Raw genomic sequence first — 8,195 nt, forward strand, 5'->3', positions numbered from 1 at the left:
TTCTTGGTTATAGTGTCGTTGAGATCATGATACAATCTGCATCTCTAGATATTTGTTCTTCCCTATGCAGCTTATGAGATTTATGTGTGTGTGTGTGTGTGTGTGTGTGAGGTCTGATATGTCGTTGATCATGATGTTTGTAAGGTGGTGTTGAGCTTGTATATAGGCCTTCATCTCATGCTTTTGGTGATGTATACGAGCTTGGTTCGTGTATATTAATACAAAACTACTTCTCTCAAAAATGAGAAGTTGAAAGTATGATGAGTCACATTGGTGAAGGAGAACTTAGGATATGGGAAAAACACTTGAGAATTCACCTTGAAAAAACTAAGAGCTTCCAGAATCCAAAGCCATGACTATGGTAATTTTGAGGGATGCACGGACAGTATATGACACATTATTTGGACAGTATATGACACATTATTTGGGTTCATAAGCTGGCACGCGGTGATGTTCACGGTTTTTGTGCCGGGTCAAGCACGGCATCCCTGGCACTCTATTCAATTCATGCTCCAGCATTGATTTACTTTGCCACCCTTCAAAGTTCATATACTTTAAGCTTCATGCTCTGGAGTCTTAGCTGTCCGGGCTTCGGACTTCCTCACAGTGTTTAGAGCGTCCGGTCAACAAGCTGACACTGTCTTTTCAATTTTATCAGATTTCCCCGAATTTTCAAATATGGATGCCAAATTTCTTTTCACATTCATTAATTAATCAATTAGGGAGTGTCGGTCTCTGACGAGATTGAGGACGCCAATGATGCTGCTCATTCAAGTTGTGGACGTTAGCTCACCTAAACGTCTTAATTAATTAAACCCGCCCGTTAGGGTCTGGTTAATTAATCAATAGTGAATACACTATATGTCTATTGAATACTAAATCCCAGCTTAATATTTTCCAAATTCGCCCCGTTCTCTAACCTCCTCCTCCTAACCTTCATAATGCTTGCACGCGAACCTCTAAATCCTTGCCATGTGGTAGCTTCGTGAAACTCTTCTTTTATATAACATATACTAGTGGGTAGACCCGTGTTTTGTAAGTCCTTTCAGACCTCCAAATTCAAATTCTACCTGAACCTCCTCAAACCTCCTCCTTAGCCTCTAAATTCTTACCACATGGCAATTTTGTAAAACTCTTCCTTCAGATAGTATAGATATAGAGAAGCAATCATATAGAAAAGCCCATTGAATCTTGATGCTCTTAGTTGCTCTATATTGCTCTTTAGTTTATTAAGCCCACTGATGCTCTATATTGCCCCAAGACAATGATCTGAGTTGTTGATTTATAAAAGGAGCATATGAACCCTTTCAGTGGTAGTGTAGTCTTACCGACGAGAATTAAAAATTTCCTATTGAATTTATCCTTGTCTTTATTTTCAAGGAGCAACATGTATACATGTTAGTTGCAATCTTGATATTTTCTCTACTTTTATTGCAAAATCTAGTTAGTTCTGTTCTTCCCAAGGTTGTAACCTAATGGATAGAACTCGCTTTGGAATTCTTTCGGGACACTATTTTTAAAGTGTGTACGAGTACGTGTACATGTGGATATATTGGGTGCCATCCTAGACATTATTGAAGTCATTGCATCTAGGCATTTCTTGTGGTGACAACCATGTAACCTTACATGTACTTGGGATTGGGTAAATTACCCAAAATACTTTTTGGTTTGGTGTCCCATGGGTTTATTAAGGCCCACAATAAAAATTTAAATTAAACTATCCTTATCTAGACCAAAAATCTATCCCTTGAGCCCCTTGCTCAAGTTTGTTCTCAAATATTTCTTGTACATTCTCTAATAATTGAGTATTCTCACGTTTAATGACTATCCTAGTGGTGGTTATGATCATCAAGAGGCCTAAATTATGTTGTAATATCCCATTTTCCTTAATCAAACTTTTGTCCTAAAAATATAATCACTTTATCCTAATCATTCATATTCTCTCATAGGAGTTCATTACCACCTGAACACATGTAGCCATTTATATGGTAGTGATGTGTGGACGTAGGCTAATAATTGAGCGTGACATAATTTTCTTCCTTATGAGGTTTCTTTTCCTGAGCATGTATACACACTCTTATGAGTGTTTCTAAGCTACTTCATGATATCACTTCACTTGTACTACTTCACATATTCAATCTACTTTGGGTGTTGTTCTTCTCTCTTTCTCTCCTTGCTTGTTGCATCTATGTGTGTATGTATTTCTTCCTTCATCTCTACTCTAACGGTTGGTATCAGATCAGAGTAGGTTCTCTTGGGCCTCACCTTCTTGTCATATTTTCTTCAAGCCGCCAAGTTTGATTATCTCAAGATGTAGAAGATAAACCCTAGATAATGTGTTGTTAAGTATGTTAATAGAAATTTGGCACGTTTTGGGTCATTTTTTGCTGGGCACATTTTGATGCTCATTTGCATGCTATAAGAGTGTCAATTCGAACTGTGTTATTTTGATTTTGGGTTTTCTACACTACATCAACAATTGGTCTTGGTCTGTAGATAGAACCGTCGCATGTTCGATACCACATCTCTAAGCTCAACATCAATAGCTTCGATAGAATCATCATCTTTGTCATCGATCTCTATATTCTTGCAAGTAACATTTCTACAGCCTACCATTTTTCATAACTTTACAAGACTCCTTCATAGTTAATGATCTATGGGATTTGATAGTTCTTGCAAGTAGTGGGAGTATTTATATTATTTTTGTGCAAAAGATTCATTTTTTCATGTTAAAATGGTAGGCAGTGATGTATTTGTGATTCTCCCCATTGAGGATAAGCTTGATGGGACCAACTACCCATTGTGGTCCTATAAGATACGCCATATATTGGTTTCCAAAGGTCTTTTAAATGTTGTCGTTGTGATTCAGGCACACCCTATCTCGCCACCCAACACGTGATAGTACATGGACTTTGGATGGTGACACTAGTTTAGATGTAACTAGGTACATTTATCTCCACATCTCCCATATTAGAAGAAGCTAGGTAGGATGATATGGATGCATGAACACATGATGCATTGCTACCACTTTTCATGAAAAAGATCATTATTTCTTATATTCTCGTATTATGTAGAACTACCAAGAAATCTTGGGATGTGCTTGATGAACTTTACCAAGTGATTTTATGAGGCACGAGTAGCCTATTTGCACATGTAATTAGAGTCAGAGAGCATATGAATAATTGAGATTCAATAATGGATGAGTTTCTCACATGGATTAACACTAGCTTAGTAAGATATAAATATGTCTTTTCATGGGTTTGCTAAAAAAATTATATCTTATTCATAGGAGTGGTATTTTAGCATTTCTCTTCTAAGACATGTCTTCATGAATGTGGAAAACCTTAAAAATTTATTAAAATGATAAAAATAAGCTTAAATATAATTGATAAATCATTATAAGTAGAGGTATATCTAGTAGTATAATCCAAACAAAGATCATATTAGGAAGTTTAGGAAAATCCCATTACTTTGGAAATTTGCTTTTCAATCTACTTTTTGGTATTCTTGAGCATACAATTCCAAAGTTGTCAGAGAATGTGGATTAAAAATCTACTCTTCAAGATCTTTCCAAATGTCACATGAAAAGGGTTTTGATAAAATCTTGAAAGGGTTCACCATACTCCCCATTTTTTGATCTTGCAAAATGGGAATTGAGATTTTTCCAAACTGCCTAATATAGTCTTCACACATTATGAATTTAGAAAGTAGGTTCCTATAGTAGGCAAGAAAAAAATGATCTCAACTCATTATAAATTTCTCCTAAACCTTACATGGTATTTAAGATGAGAGATAGATTTTTCATCATAAAACAATTGATTGCATTAATAATCAATTTAATTAAATTTACTTCTTATAATCTCTTTTTAGTTGTTAAGTCTTTGACACCCAAATACGACAATGATGTGAGCTTATACGATGATTTACTTTAGTTAAACTAATAAATCAATGCCTTCACTAAAGTAATTGATGAAGAATACATATCTAAACCTTTCAATTTAGTTAGAAGACACGGTGCTGGTCTTAACTTTCAAAACTACATTGATAACAAAACAATGTATATGAACCTTTGCTTATATTTAGATCATCTAGTGAGAGAAACTTATAAAAATAGTCCTTATTATATAAAATGGCTAGATATTCCACTTAAAGCCTTGTGAGATGTTTAAAAATGCATGAAGTAGTCTCTTATTCTATAGTAATAAATATGGTTCAAATTTTATAAATTTTCATCTAAAACAAAGTGCCTAAAAGGATAGCTATATATGTGATTGGCTCTCACAAAATACACTAGACTGCTTACATATAAGCTATATTAAAGATTTTTTATTAGGTTACAGTATAAAGTGCATAATGTAATGTTGTCAAAAGGTTGTCATTTTTGCACTCAATGTGTGGAATCTAAGAGAATCATATGGTTGTGGTGTAATGGCAAGTTTTGACTTAGAAAGTTGAGCTAGTAGAAAAGATAATAATATTATAGCAGAGAAACTTGAATGTTGTGGAACAATTCTAGACCTCATGGAGATTGGATTTATAGCTTTCAAAGTGTTCATCTTTGATTTTAAGTGGTTCAAAGTGGTATATATAGAGGTACTCAAGAAACCATCAAGAAACCATCAAGAAGAATCCAAGAGGATTTTTTGCAATTGAATCAACTAATTTATGACAAGATTCAAGAGACACATAAGTTCTACCACAACATTGTGAACAGGTTGACACTTGATTTCCAATTTTGATAAATCTATAGATAGAAGGAAGGCATTGTATATATTTTCTTATAAATATTTTGTGGTTCTTTCTTTTAGGTTGTGTTTCATCCGGACCAAAGAGATCCTAATTGGTGGTATGTAATACAAGTCACTTCTCAATCCAAACGTATATTTCAAGATGAAGATGTTAAAGAAGAAACACATGGTGGACAGTCAATGGGGGATGCAACTAACTTTCAATATGATGACCATGAGGACCATGATGATAATATCTCTACATCTTCTTCAAGTAGTGGAATAGGACTTTGTATTGATATAGGAGCCATCGAAATGATGAATTTAGAGATAGACCAATTGCCATTCATGGATTTATTGCAAGATGAATTTGATGATAGTATAAATTAAATATATATCATCATAACATATATACATATTGATCGGTTTGTATAAATATTTGTTGATGATTTTGTTGTTTTATTTCAAAAAATATTTGGATGTTTGTCAAGCTTTTTGGGTTATTATTTATTTTTAAGTTTTCATTTCCACTCAATTTCAACACTTTTTTTTTCCCAGTGTCATGGAGTGGCGCTGGTGTTTTTACAGCGCCGCTAAGCAACGCTTATAGCAGCATTTAACTAGCGGCACTAATAATGGCATTAATATTGGCGCTTATCTAGCACTGTGCTCAGCGGTGCTTATATAACGACATAACGTAAAACACCGCTAATAGTGCCTTCTCTCGTTAGTGAAGCAAAATCCCCTTGGCCTAAATGTTCCACCTCCTCTTCCATACGGTCTATTGATTCGAGGTCTTGTTGGAAACCTAGTTGACATTGGGGCATAGTGATATGTTTTCATCACTCTCAGATTACTATTTCGAGTATTGTAAAAGCACGTCTTCGTATTTGTTTGTTTCGCAACAAACAAATACTACATATCCTGTGTGTTCTTTAACTTGTGCAACAGACGTCTGGTTTGAGTCCAAATCCTGCATGTCCTCTAGCAATCTTGGCTAGGGTGACCTTAAGTTCTTCTTGAACATTTACTATCTTCTTCCTATCTTTATTTTTTTGGGCCTTTTTCTCTTCAGCATCTAACTCTAATTCTGAGGCATATTCTCCGGAATTCGATTCGAAAGTTTCTTCCTCCTTCTTCCTTTTTTTGTCTATCTTCTTCTAATTGGGGTCTTTGCTTGTTTGCTTCAAGATCCCCTCAGCTCTAGTTGCTCTTAACACCACCACTTGTTTGAAGAGGTGAGCGCATCCAAGTCATATGAGGCCACTGCATTTTGGAGCTTTTTCATCATTCATCTCATGAACCACTAGCTTAGCGTGGCTGGAGAGCAGGTTGGTTGGGCTAATCTAGGCGCATTAGAAGCAGTGCTTGGAATTCACCTGCATAGTCCTATGTTGGCCTCTTCTTCTAAGTTAGCGTCAGCTTTTCTAGCACTTCTGTTATGGTCTTGTCTTTCCCAAATCTTTTTAATCAGGATTTCTTCAAATCTTAAAATGTCTAGAAGTGCTCAAGACCATATTGTGCATACTAGTGCTGGCTGGTGGCCTTCCCGCCCAAAGTTATCAGCCAAACACTATGTCTTTTGTGGAAACAAAGCTTTGGTGGCCAAGAATGTGGTTTCGAAGACGAAGATATCGGCATCTAGATCCTCCTCACTCTTTCCCTTCTTGAACTTAGGGTACTTGAGAGACATCCTTCCCATAGGTGCAGATTCTTCTTCTTCTTCTTCTTCTTGAGCTTCTTGCCTGCTATTTTGTGGCTCCTGCTGGTGATCTCCTTCGTGATCTCTTAGTGGTTCCTGAACCTATCGTTCTAGTTGGTGTGGAATCCCTTCTGGGAGTCTTCTTAGATGATGTAATTGTCCTTTAGGTTCTGCAGCTTTGGCCTTTCTACGAGCGACGGTGCTGAATTTCTCAGTTTGAGCTCCCTAGATTCTCCATGCATACTCCATTGTACTCTTATGACTCTCATGAAAAATACTGACACCAGTGTGTGCGTATTTCTTTTTTTAGATATATTCCGATTGGTTTTACTCTACTAGCTAGCCATGCAAGGCTAAGTTAGAACTACCCTCTATCTTCCTACTTCCCTACCTCATGCCAGTTCCTCAGTAGAATCCCCAAAAGTGTCGAAATCTAGTCTAGACCTGGAACTTACGTGGTTCTGGACCATGGAGTCAGCTTAGGAGGATCACACTAATGCAGTTGTGCCCAATGTAGCAAGACAACACTAGCACATTGAGCTACTTGCTTGCCTAAATGTGGGGAGATTGATCGTGTGCAAAGTCAGTTAGTTCTTAAGTCTATCTTGAATCTGGACAATGATCCACATCCAGACATGACTACACTTAACATAAGATTGAATACTAAATAGACAGAGATATGTAGAATGAATAGAAGTAAGACAAAGACCAATAAGATGAGGACCAACCCATGTGTCATTCTTAAGTAACAATATAGTACAATGCTTTAGCAAGAGCCCTATTTATAAACTGCTCACTCAACTCTCATGTCTTCCTCTTCAGTAATGTTCCTCTCCTTTGGGTTCAAGTAGACCCGACATGAATCTTGGACTATCTAAAGTGTAATGCACTCCTTCCCTACAATCTCAGCCGGGTATACCAAGTCTACTCTAACCCCTATATCCTTATACGTCTCATTCCAATGATCCTTATACGTATAATTCCAATGATCCTTTACAACTACATGGGTACTGCCCATTCTTCAAGAAGCTATTACAATTTTGTTATAAAATAACAAGGCCTGGTTTGTTACACAATGGTTAGTTCGGGTGGCAATCTGGGTGGTAGCCAAACGGGCTGGTTGGCCACCAATAATTAGGTGAAATTATTGGTCTCGTGGGTGAATAATTTAGGGATTGTTTCTCCTTGATGATGTATTGTTTGAAAACCTTGATTTAAGCTACATAAGGTAATGCTAGTATTTGTTGGCCTTGATAAAATCTTTTTAAGTTTTGCACATTGATGTAGTCTTCGTTGAATAAATTGTTAAAGTAACCCAATTTTTGCCTTTGAGATATTTGCCTTTGTCCCCAAAATCAACTTTTAAGAAAACCACTTTTGAATTAGTCCAAGCTTTGAATTTCTTTTCTTTCTTTCCTTCTTTTTTTTTTTAGAAAATAACCTTTGTGATAGAGGGTAAAAGCTTTAATATTAAAGTTTTTGTAAATGTGTGAGCCTCTGCTATTTAAAATTTAAATGTCTAAGCTTTGAATTTTTTAATTTAAAAAAGTTTTAATGTAAAAGCTTTAAGATTTTTAATAAAAACATTGTAAGCTTCCATTACAATAGAATGAGAGTCTAGCAATGAAAATAGCAGTGGTTTTATAACTACAAGGGCACAAAGATGTCACACATATTTCATTGCTAGAAACGCTGCTATTTTTGCTGTAAGGATCATTGCTCAACAAATTTTTTATACTATTTTTTTTGTTAAAAAAATTTATTAT

Source organism: Cibotium barometz, chromosome 55 (assembly GCF_041138505.1).
Source record: "Cibotium barometz isolate CiBa-2024 chromosome 55, ASM4113850v1, whole genome shotgun sequence".
Taxonomy (NCBI): Eukaryota; Viridiplantae; Streptophyta; class Polypodiopsida; order Cyatheales; family Cibotiaceae; genus Cibotium; species Cibotium barometz.